Below are 12918 nucleotides of genomic sequence, written 5' to 3' on the forward strand. Positions count from 1 at the left end.
TTTGTCGTTGTGCCAGCATTGCCTAATCTATAGGCACGAAGAAGATTCATAGTATATAGTATAACCGATAAGGAAACAACATAAGGAAGATGCCACAATTTTATTAGTTTGTCCACATTTTCTATGGGTAACTTTTAAAAAAAAGTTGCCTAAATAATTAACGATTTATAAAATATGGCCTTTAGTAGTTTTAACTCACACCCATATATTTGTGGTAATTTCTATTTAGGCAATACTTTTATAAATGTGGGCTAGTTCAGTGTGGTCTAAAGTAGAAAATGGTGTCCATTCTCACTTCTGTTCATTACCAAGTAGTATTTCATATACTTCATTATTTGAAAAAGCACTTGGTTTTAGTTTTTCTTTTTCTCATTGTCAATGACACTCTTTAACTTACGACTTTTGTTGATAAAAGAAGAAGATGAATATCTTTTTTCAAGAGAAAGCTTTGATAATGATTATCAAGTTGAAAAATGCAAGCTTAAGTGAAGACAAGAAATGCTTGAAGACTTGTAAACTTTTGTAATAAGCTTTTTGTATTTTGGTTAAGTCTACTATTTAGAATTGTGTCTAAAAGAACCAAGCAGCTGCTCACTGAAAAATTTCTAAAAATGTTTTTAATTTTGCTAATACCGCTAGAGTAATTGATTTTACCTTAAGATAGAACTGCCACCACAGTTGACTCCTCATTCTCTTTCTCCTCCTCCTTTCACTCTTCTTTTTTTCTCCTTGCTACCACTGCCACCTCCACCATTGACACCAATCTGCTGCCATTTTTGCACTATTGTCAATGCTATATTGTGAGGCTCATTTCCTTTTCCTCCTTCCCTCCACCTTCTTCTTGTTCTTCTTTTTCTTCTCCTTTTACTACTACATCTCTTTTTTTTCTTACACATTTATAATTCATTTATAAAAATTTATCGTCAGATTAGGCAGGAAATTTGGTAACTAATTTATTAACAAATTTTGATCGATAATCAAAGTTTTATTTTATCGACAAATTTTTAATGGTGGATTTCATAAAATTAATTTATAAACATATTTCGCTAAATTGAGTGAAAAATTTGACGCCTAATTTAGTGGCAATTCTTTCTTCAATAATTAATTTTATTTGATTGGTGGATTTTAAGAAATTCATATCGACGGATTTATTGAAAATTTTTATCATGAATCAAAGCGGGAACATATGGTCATTTCATTGATAGATTTTACCGACAGGAAAATTGTTAGTATTAACAATTCTAGATTATCAACAAATTTTATCGACTGATATTTTTTGTCAATAATTCACATTTTATTTTACCTACAAATTTTGTTAACGAATTTACTTATGTTGATAAAATTCATTGATAAATGATGTTTTTTGGACGAATTTATTTCTATTAGTAAAATTCTATCACTTTTCATTCACTCGTTTAATCTCTTGTCTCTATTAAATTAATCAATTATCTTTATAAATTACTTTTAATTAAGTGTTTCATGAAAGTATAAAGCATGTTGAAATACATTTCAACATCATACAAGAATAAAGTACTACATTAGGTTGATTAAATTTCATTTTCTCTTCGGTTGGTGTATATCTTTACGATAGATCTTTCTCCTTCAATATTTTATGACTTTTGTTCTAAGTTGAGATGCCAAATATTTATTCTCAGTTTGAAAGTGAGTCTTTCCAATAGTTTATTAATTACTATATTAATAATACTTTCTTATTGTAATCGTTTTTTTAACTCCTAATATTTTTATACGCACATACAAATACACACATCTGTTTATCATCAATAAAAATAATAATATATTTTTATCCTCTTAGCATGCATAGTCTTTCCATGGTATTGGAATCTATTCTAATAAAAAAATTTAGATCTATCATATCCTAACGAGAAGTTGTTATAAATTCCAAATCAACTAAAATAGATATTTTAATAGTTAGAATAGACAGTTGTTATATTTTAAATCAAAATGGACCTGTTTACTCTTATGTATCACAAGTTTGGAAAGTCCTATTTGTTTTTCTATGCAACAACTTTCTATTTGTCAGCAGTGTAGGCTCCGGCATTTCAAATTATATGAACTTGCTTCTCATTCATTATACACACTTTGGCTCTTAAATCCAATTTTATGAAATGAAGTTGGCTTTTACTTCTCAAAATTTGTAAGTTTTTTAATGAAGAAAGATACGAGAATATATTCTCAAATAACTATGAAAGTTGGTGAACCTAATTGTGGCAAAGAAATTTCATTATCAGAAAAAGAGGCCTGGCAAGAATTTAGCCGCAATAGCGGTGTTGTTGGGGCGGTGTTGTTGGGTGGAGAAAGAGAACTTTTGTTATTTGTTATGTTCGTTAAATACAACAATATAAACATTTTAATGTTTTTTATGTCGATTAATAAACTAACGTAAAAAAATTTTCTCCATTGCATGGCAGTATTCCACCTATATCAGACGTAATTCTTAGGCAAAAATATTAAAAAAAATATATATTTATATTTTTAAATAATTTTAAACTTTACTAAAAGTTAATAATATATTTAAACAGAATCTATTATTAATTATATAAATATGGCAATCCTAACATGATAGTTTACAATTGATACTTAAAAAATTATGCACACTCAAGTTAAATGTATTTTAATATCTTATCTCTTTATGAGTATGAGTCACCTCATATTTATATAATATAATACTTTTAGTCAATTATAAAAGTTTAAATTTATGTCTAATTATTTTAGAAATTTAAATTAATTCCGTATTACTTCCTTTCATAAGTCAATAATATTTGAAGCTAGAATTATATATATATATATATATATATATATATATATATATATATATATATATATATATATATTCACATTTACGACTCTCTAATTAACATAAGTTAAATACAGATAATAATAATATATTATATATTTTTTAATTCAATCTTGTTAATAACTTATTGAAGCCCTTACAATCAAATACATTTCCATAACCCTATAAAAATAATGTAAATTAAAATTGTATTAATCATTAAATTTATTAGTATTAAATTATATAAAATAAGAAACAAAATAGAATTGAAAACTCACACGTAAAATATGTTCGTAATTATTAAATTGTTAGCTTTTTTCGCAATGAACAAAGAAAAATCTTAAGAATTTGATCAATAATTATTATCAACTTCCAATTAGTCTTATAAGTTTTAATAATCTTAGTAGTAATTATAAGTTTTATATTAATTTAGAAATTGTATACTAACTAGGGTAAAATTCATCAATGTAAACATTTTTATTTTCTATGCTCTTAATGTGAATAAGGTTACAAAAATTCATAAATGTAAACATTATTCCACGCAATTGAGGTAATGTAAAACCTTGAACATTCAAAAAGTTAATTTTAGAATAATGTGACGACAATTTTTTTTTTTTTACTTATTTTTATTATTTCCTATAATATACTTATAAAATTTAAAGGTAAAATTATACATAATATATATATATATATATATATATATATATATATATATATATTTACAGTACTGTATGCAACTTATATCTACACCGTTTAGTACATCTTATATTTTCTACACTACAAGAGAAAGAAAAATATTTATTTATATACAGTTTTCCCCTCATATATTGGCTTTCAAACAGGTGGAGGGAAAATGTTATGGATAGGGTTCACTTGAACTGTTGGGGGTAAATAAAAGGTAACTCCGATTTGTCCTTCGATGACAATTGGCGCATTCGGAGCAGATAGAAAAGTAATGGTAGAGTTTCCCGTTCCCTGAAATGTTACAGAATTATTCACTGTATTGGTTTACCATGCATCTCCCGGAAAAATAGCCACAATATCAGCGAAGAAGGGATCAGGCATGTTGGGAGCAGCCATCTATGATAATGTTATAAAATTTTGTTTTTCACACACAATCATAAAATAGGGAAGTGAGACAAATATAAAATAAAAACAGCATATCATAATAAAATAAAATGAAATGAAAATTCTCCCAAATCCATAAAAATGGATTTTTATTATACTTTTATAAAAATATTGATTAATTTTGTAGTGACTAGTCAGGATAAATGAGCTCATGGCCAACAAAGTGAACATATCAACTTGAGTAATACTAACTCGTTTAAATCTCCAAGGTCATACCTCCAACTACAATAATCAAATTTTTATTTATCATAAATTTTATTTTAATATTAAACTATAATAAATAAATAAATAGATAGGATCAATGAATAACTAAAATAAATATAAATAAATAAAAAGAGTCGGTACGTAATTGAGGATAAATATAAATAAGTAAATGAGAGTAAATATAAATTGAATAAATAGGACCAGTGCACAACTAAAGATGAATATAAATAAATAAATAGGAACAAGAACTAAATATAAATTAGAATGAGGTTAGAGACACCTCACTTAAAGTAAATATAGAGATAAAAGTAATTATAAACAGATAAAAAATAATCAAAGTAAAAAGATTTTTTTTTTCTTTCGTTCTCAATATCTCTCCTCTCTTCCTATTCATCCTATTTATACTCTTATTTGTAATGATTACATTAGTTCAAATTTAACCTCATTTCCTTTGGTTTCGCTAATTACGTTTCAATTGAATTACTGGTTCGCACATTTTTTTTTTCTTCACACTAACATGATAGAATGACATTTATTATTACTTTATCCTTTCATATTTATTTTTTTAATAACTTTTACACGTTATCTACTTGTTACCCTTTTATTCTATTTTTATTATTATTTTTTCTTGCTTTAATAAAATTACCTTATACGGTAATAATTTAATATTAATTCCCATGTATAAAATCTTATAGTTTAATTTGAAAATATATATTTCATATATAAGTGATTTGTTTTTTAAAAATCTAATTAATCTTATTAGGATATATTTTAAAATTGTCCTCGATAATTCTTAAATTATATGAAAAAGATAATTATAATTTCATAAAATATTCTTACTAAAAAAATATATCTCTTTTATTTTATTTATTTATATTATTATTATTTTGGATGTTACAAATAATATACTAAATATATTAAAATTAGTATAAGCTTTTAATAAAGTATATTTACATTTAAAAAAATTGTATTATTGATGCACATAACACATCAGTAGAAGTCACAACAAGAAATGTGATGGAAAAACAATTATTGGTAAAATAAAATTTATAAACGAATATTATTGATGAATTTTAAAAATTTTATTATAAATGTTTTTTTAATAATTGATCTGTCTAAAATCTGCAGATAAAATAGAATTTATATCATTAACCAAAATTTGTTGTTGGTAAAATTCATTAGAAATTCAGATTTTCTTTTTATAGATAAGTATTTTTGTTGATAAATTTCGATAATAAAATGAACACCATGTTTTTTAAATATGTTGGTAAACACATTTTGTTGAAAATCTATTGGTAACTGTACTTTTTGAAAAGTGTCAATAATTTTTTTTTCTTCTAAATTTGTTTGTAATTTATTCGATATAAATGGGTGCAAATTTTTCTGTCATATTTGATAATTTGTTTTTATAAATTAATTGAAGATTTGTGTGACAAAGAAGAGAAGAAGAAAGAAGAAGAGAAAAAGAAAGAAGAAGAGGAGAAGGAAGTGACAACAACAACGATAGAGACAGTTATAACAACAATAATAGAGTTGTGACAACAATAGAAGTAGTGACAATATGGACAATGGATGGGGATGAGGAGGAGGAAGAGGAGAATGAGGAAGAGTCACAACGAAATGTTGCAGCATTAACGACGTAAGAGGAGGAGGAAAAAAAGAGGAAGTAGAGGAAGAAAAGAAAAGGAAGAAGAAAAAGGAAAAAAATGGAAGAAGAAAATGAAAAAAAAAAAGAATACGAGGATGAAAAAAAAAATCAAATCAAGATTTTTACCGACAGATAATTACTAATGAATTTTGGTTGTCAATAATTACCAACTGTCACATATGTAATTACTAACTGCAAAGAAAATCTATCGATAAAAGTTATAACTAAGATCTTAATAATAGATGTTTTGTCATTAATAACCGTCGATAATTTTAATTTACTAACAAATTCTTTTATAATACCAAAAATTTTTGTCCATCAATACACCTTTTCGAGTAAGAATATAAAAACATCCCATTCACATATAAAAAAAGAGGATATTACTAGCATTTGCTATGACTTTATAGGTATACTTAGAAACGGATATTGAGTAGAATACAAAACATTTTTACAAGAACAAAAGATGATCTAATAGAAGTAGGACTGGACAAAATTATTTGAACTGTTTCAAAATATAAAGTGTACTATATTAAACTAAATTTACCGAATTATTTAGAGTAGAAATTTAACTAAACTATTTAATAGTTCACTTTTAAAAAATTGAACCACCGAAAATACAGTTCACTTAATTGATGAGGTAACTAAAACTGCTTTTAAGTGTTGATTGATTTGAGTGCTGCAAACTTGAGGCTCGCTCACTTGGCCTTCAAGCTCACAATGCAATTCACCAATTACAGATGCATTAATTGAGAGCTCCTGATGATATTATTGGAAGGCGTCTCGTCTTAACCAGAAAATCATTTCAAGTTTCGTAGTTACGGAAGTTGAAACATTCTTTTACACCCATTTCTTCACTATCCTTTATTTTTTATTTTTCTTTAGATATACAAAAGTTCATTTTTATTTAAACCATTTCATCCAGTAAAAGATTTATTATGTCAAATAATTCTAAACTAGTAGTTAATGCAACTAGAGGCTCTACAAACTATATAAAACCTACGACAAAAGAATAAATTAAAACTTTGATGGATTTTTTTCTATTTACATTCACCCTCTTTGATTTATTTTTGCTGTAATTTTTTTCAAATTATATAGTATAATGGTGTATGCAGTTATTATTTACATATTATAATAATATCAATAAGGTAACATCTCTTGTTATCCTCTACATTTTTTAACCGTTGATAAATGTATATTGTAAAATTGTACTAATTTAAATTGCATTAATTTAATTATGGTGCCGTGATTTAAAATAAAATTGATATTATATTTCTTCATCATAACTAAGTGATAATTATTTTCACTTTATCATAATATTGATAATGATTATATATGTTTAAGAATATATTATGTAATATTCGAATGTGATACGACTAACATGTTTTTCAGATATATATAATAAATCAATAGTTATATTAATTTAATTAAAAAACTCTAATTCTGAAATAGTAAAATAGATATGGTATCGTGAAAACATATTTTGCACAAATTCAATAATCTAAGTATAAAATAAAAATAGAAGATGCATTTTCAAAATAATGCAGTTCGGAAAAAATATTTAATTTATAATAATTCAGTTTATATTAGAGTCCAATTCATTTTAGTGATTCAGTTAATTTTTTAGAATAAAAAAAAGGTAAATTCAGTTTATTTGAATGATTTTTCAATTCAGTTTACTACAGTTTGAACAGTACAGTGTACTTCAATTCATTTTAACGAGTCCTAAATAGAAGTCATCTAAAAAGCAATAATTACATAGAGTTTATAGTAATTCACCCTTAACTCTTATGATACGTTATTTGTTTATTTTTATTTTTTCAAAACTAGTTAAAAAGTTGATTACAAACGAACTATACAAGACATTCTTGACAATCACAAATATAAGTCATTATTGATTATTCCTTCTTAATCTCTCTTTTAAACTAAAAAAATCTAAATATTTTCTAACAAGTAAAACAAGCTCTGAAACTAAAAGGTTAAATGGAAAATAATTAGTTCAATATTATATTATTATCATCAACCCTTTTAATACAAGAGTCATTTAGGATTCACGGTATGCTATTTGAATCGTAGCATATATAATTCTATAGGTTATTTCTCGCTAGATTTCGCCATTGCACTAAACTGTTGAAGAGTTAGTTATGGTTTTGAAAAGTTGCAAGTTCCTTTCGTTTTTATAAGCACTCCATACATTTATAAAAATTTAAATAGTAGTTCTCAGTGGAACTTAGTAAGGCAAAGTGGTAAAACCATTAAGGAGGTGTTCCTTGAATGAGTGTGGTCACCTAAACCCAACATAGGGATTACTTGGAGTGCTATAAATTAAAGAAAACTATCATAAAGCAGAGACTTCACTTGCTCCTCTAGTCCTGGAAGGGACTGTTTTTCGTCGTAACTATACATCAATGGTACAATCCTTGCCAGATTCAGTGAAGCCTTCGTGAATGTTGGATGAAACTGTTTATGAAACAAGCATTCTTGGTTCAGTCTCTTCCATGCATCACAAATCTTACTCATCGCTCTTTCTCTTGCTACTTCTCTCGTGTACTCTGGCTTATCCATCATCACATAATCCACGTACGATCCATCATTGCCTTTTTGATTCTCATCCTTTACAGCAATACCACTGTGGTAATATTATAGACTCAAATTTATAATATTAACTCTATCAACACATAAAATTTGTTTACCTGTGCACTTCCCAAGTCATCCCAGAGTCGAAGAATTGTTCCTGGGGAAGAAATGATGTTAGGATTTCTGTCTATGATCTCAACATTTTCCTCGGTTAATCCCTCACCCAAAAGAAAAAAACTGTGAACCAACATAATATGCACTCCAGAGCTAACACTCCCATTCTCTAAGTATTCTTCAGCACCGGGCAACTTCCCAGACCCAAACCATTTTGCTTCAACTAGGAAGGCTTTGCACAGACTCTTCCACTGCACAAAAATCACCATCTATTTTACATTCTATATATATGATCATCAAGATATCAATGTTCAATTATGATAAAATTCTCAATATGTAGATATAAACCAAACTTCTTGCACATGCATCACTGAAAACTTCACATGAATCTTAGTAAACTAAGGATTTACAGTAGAGTATAAAATGAATCATATGCGGGTATTCTTTTACCGCATTTTGTAGTGGGTGTATGGGGTTCCACCCGTGCTTCTGATACACCTTGGAGCTGATTTCATTAGTGAGATTATAGAGGACCCTGAAACATGTCTTCATGTAATCTGGTAGTTGTTCAAGGGCTGTAATATCCCATCTGCACGGTTCTTTATTAATCTTTGTTTGTAATTTGATCTATGAAAGTTCTTATAGTAAATAAGTGGATTCATTTACCCACCTGCAAACGGCTTCTGTGAAAAGAGTTAACTCGTCTAGAGTCCCATAAACATCGAAAATGTCATCTATTATGTAGATCAAAGATATTGGTTTTGTGAGTTCAATCCTTTCCTCTGATAAAGTAGGATCCGCGAAGCATGCCAACGACCAAATGTACCATTTAAGGGGTTGGTTTCTCGCATACACTAACTCGTTGGCTAAACCAAGCCCGCTCCACCATCTGCAAAAATGATTGAACTGTGAGGACTCATCATGATAGCAAAATACCTTAGTTTATCAATAATATTAAACTTCCATCATACTTCGAAATTTGATCAATCTCTCGATGGTACGAGCATTGTAGCAAACTGAAATTCATTTTCGCAATCTCTCGAAAGGAACTTAGCCATAGATTCTTGTTATGAAAATCGCCCAAGAAATTTCTAGCGGTAAACAAGGCGAAGCTTTTGTGAAAAGGGTGTTCTAAGGTTCTCTTCACAAGCTTATCTCCATGACTATCGATGCAATCAACCTTTTCCTTTAGGACCTTGCCACTAAATTTTTCAGCTTCAGCAAGTATGTGTTCCCCTCTTTATGCCTAACTGTGAAGCTTCATATATGTCTACCATCCCCTTTATATTTTCACTAAGTTCTGGCTTGAATTTTCCCTCCTTGTTGGTGAACTTTTCAAACACTTCTGTGATGTTTCCAATGAACAAACATTAGCCCTCACATAATATAAAAAGGGAAAAGCAATCATTTGGCCCGTGTTTGTTTCGGTAGAAGTGAATGAGGAGAAAAGAGCATCCAAGAGAAAGAAGCAAAAAACGATAAAAACTGTGCCTCTTGGTGTTGCAGGATTAGAAAAATAAAATTACAAAACGGATCACACTCACATCCGAAAACTTCCACTCTTTTGTGTGAAGATTTGCGCATGAATTTTCGTGCAGTTCATATTTATGCAAGTAGTTTTCGAAACCAGATTCTCTATTAATCTTTTTGATACGGTTCTTTGCTGACCATTAAAAATAAATGTTTAATATTTTAAATATTTTTTTAATATATTTTAAAATATTAAAATTAGTGATAATTAATGTATTATAAAAATAATAATCAATATATTAATAAAAAAATAACACAAAACATCCAGGAGAGAATCCAAATTCGTAATTTTCATTTAGTAGACGATTTAATATAATCAGCTTTACATAAAAGTTAATCCATCGGAGAAAATAAACAGCAACAAATATTTTTAATATTAGAATAGAATGGAATTTTATTAACAATACAATTTCAAACCTAATTTATTACTTTCATATATTTCTATTCCATTTTTCTTTATTAATTAACAACTTATATTTTCTTCTTTTTTCTTCTCTTACTTTTCTCATCTATGTATTCTAATCTCTTTCATAGAGCATAACATAAACTTTGTCACGATGGAAAGGAAAAAGAATAACATGTTTCAACGTGTTTAATTTTGTGTTCTATGCGCAACTAGAAATCATTACATATATAGGAAGAGGAACGTCTCCATAATTTAGATATTTTTTTATCCAAAAACATACGCAAATATGAAAGTATTTGAAGTTATCCAACCCACATAATTTAACTAAGTTTTCTCATTAATTAGTCGAGTGTTTTGGACTTAAATAAAACTTTCTTCAAGAATCTATACACAGGTAATAATACTTTCTTGCTGCTAGGTGATCATTGGATTTTGAATAATCCAATCCACAATCATTTTAGATTTCAAATTTATTTATTTTTCAACTGAACTAGTTTAAATTTTTTTAAAGTATAAATCAAAATATTTGAATTAAGATTTAAATCCAGATCTAAATATTTAAATCAAGTTCAAGATCTAGAATCCATTTTTTATAATAGAAATTTAAATTGAATTTTCTTAAACTTGTCTCCTTAGGACTCTAACACTATCGAATTTGATAAAATTTTGGTCGGGTCAACTCGGCTGAATTTCAACATGGGGCCGACTTGGTTAACTTTCAGTCGTGGCCGACTCGATCGAATATGCCAAAATTTTGGTCAAGCTCAACTCGGTAAAATTTGACCACATACAACCGAATTTTGATCAGGATGGACTTGGTCAAATACGATCAAATTTGGGTCAAGACTGACTCAAAAAGATTTCGGTTGGGATTGACTTGACTGGATTTTTTTGATTATCTATATTTGAAAATCTGGAGTTAGAGAATGGATATTTATTCCATAAAATATATTAAATGTAGATTATATTGAAATCCAGATCCAATAAAATGAATTTTAAATAGACTAAATTTTTTGTAAAATGAATCTTAAATGGATTAGATCAAAGAAAAATAGATTAAATTAAGAAAATTGATTTTTTTAGCCACTCCTACTTGTTACACATTTGTGTGGCTTTTAGCATATACATATTTGTTGAAAATAATCTGAATAAAAAATCCACATTAAATATAAAAAAATAAAATTAAACACTAAATAAACTAAAAGACTCATAAATTCATTATATTAAAATTTTGAATTAAAAATAATATAAAATTCTTATATGTGTAAAAATAATATAATATATATAAAATTAAAGTCTCTAAATGATAACCCCGGTGTCAGTATGGGAATGATTAGATGAAGATATCAAGACACGTGGAAGTATAAAGTTTAGTAGAACCAACCTTGGGACGCAAAGTAACCATGTTGTCTGAATAGCCTGAATCGAAGTGCAATCTGATGAATATGATTACCATAACCACTCCCAACACTACTACAATTCGCGTATTGCTTCCCTATCAATGCTTCTATTTCGTCTTGGAAGTAGTAATCAATGTTTAAGCGCTGCATTACATCAATCATCTGCAAACCTTTGAATGAGCTTTCATCCACACTCTTCCACAATTCATTCTTCACCACCTCCACTTTCTCCCTCAGATTCCTCCTCAGATTTCCCTGCCAAGGAAATTCATAATCACTTCAACCCTTCATGTATATGATTGTGTTTGTTTTTTGTGTGTGTGATGTGGTTATCATTTTCAGGTTCCAACAACAAGATTAGCAAAACATGAAATTTTGACCTACCGTTTTGTATACTTCTGCGCTAGACCTTTCCTCCGGAACAATGTTCCATTTGTTGGAAATGTGAAGAGCATCAAGTTTGGAAGAGTTGAAATATTGAGAATGTTGAGCCTTTGGTGCAACAATTTGAGGTTTGGAAGAAAAAATGCAGGACACGAAATGCAGTGCCATGGCCAAAACATATGTGCTTAATAGATAGATAGACACACTTGTGAGATGATGAATCACCGTAGTTTGGTACATTTATAGGGTGAGGAGTGAAAATGTTAAATAGTGCATTTAGATATTTTAAAGTGACAACAAGACTTCATGTACGATATTGTAAAGTGATAAGACATCATGTACAGTATATTATTATTCGACAGTTCATTGTATACGGTAGCGGTTTGAAGACGTTGAGTCAGTGAGAGTAACTAGAAACAATCACAATTTTAAGATAAAAATAAAGAATTAGGGGTATAAATATGTAAAAGTAAAAAATTAGGAAAATAAATATATAAAAATAGAAGAAATAAAATATATATTTTTAAATATTTATTAAATATTTTAACAAAATCAGAAAATATAGTTACACATTTCTTATATATACCAACTTCACCACCCCACCGACAATATTGTTGATGACGAATGACTATACATAGAACACAAAACTAACGAAACTGAGCCATTATTTCCAACTTTGCATTGTTGGATGGTACAATACAATCCCATCAAACTAACCCATACATTGTTTTCAAAA

General features: G+C 27.9%; 1 pseudogene across 1 annotated transcript; it reads right to left on the reverse strand.

Moving 5' to 3' along the window:
* Window positions 1-7913: 7913 nt before the first annotated feature.
* Window positions 7914-12350, reverse strand: LOC114177509 ((3S,6E)-nerolidol synthase 1-like; annotated as a pseudogene). The gene is made up of 7 exons (XR_014993299.1): window positions 12183-12350; window positions 11783-12053; window positions 9434-9807; window positions 9133-9351; window positions 8913-9051; window positions 8465-8713; window positions 7914-8384 (listed from the first exon to the last, which is right to left on the reverse strand). The product of XR_014993299.1 is annotated as a (3S,6E)-nerolidol synthase 1-like (transcript).
* Between the last annotated feature and the right edge of the window lie 568 nt (window positions 12351-12918).

Source organism: Vigna unguiculata, chromosome 3, assembly GCF_037176805.1.
Source record: "Vigna unguiculata cultivar grain cowpea cultivar isolate G323 ecotype 2 chromosome 3, ASM3717680v1, whole genome shotgun sequence".
Classification (NCBI taxonomy): Eukaryota; Viridiplantae; Streptophyta; class Magnoliopsida; order Fabales; family Fabaceae; genus Vigna; species Vigna unguiculata.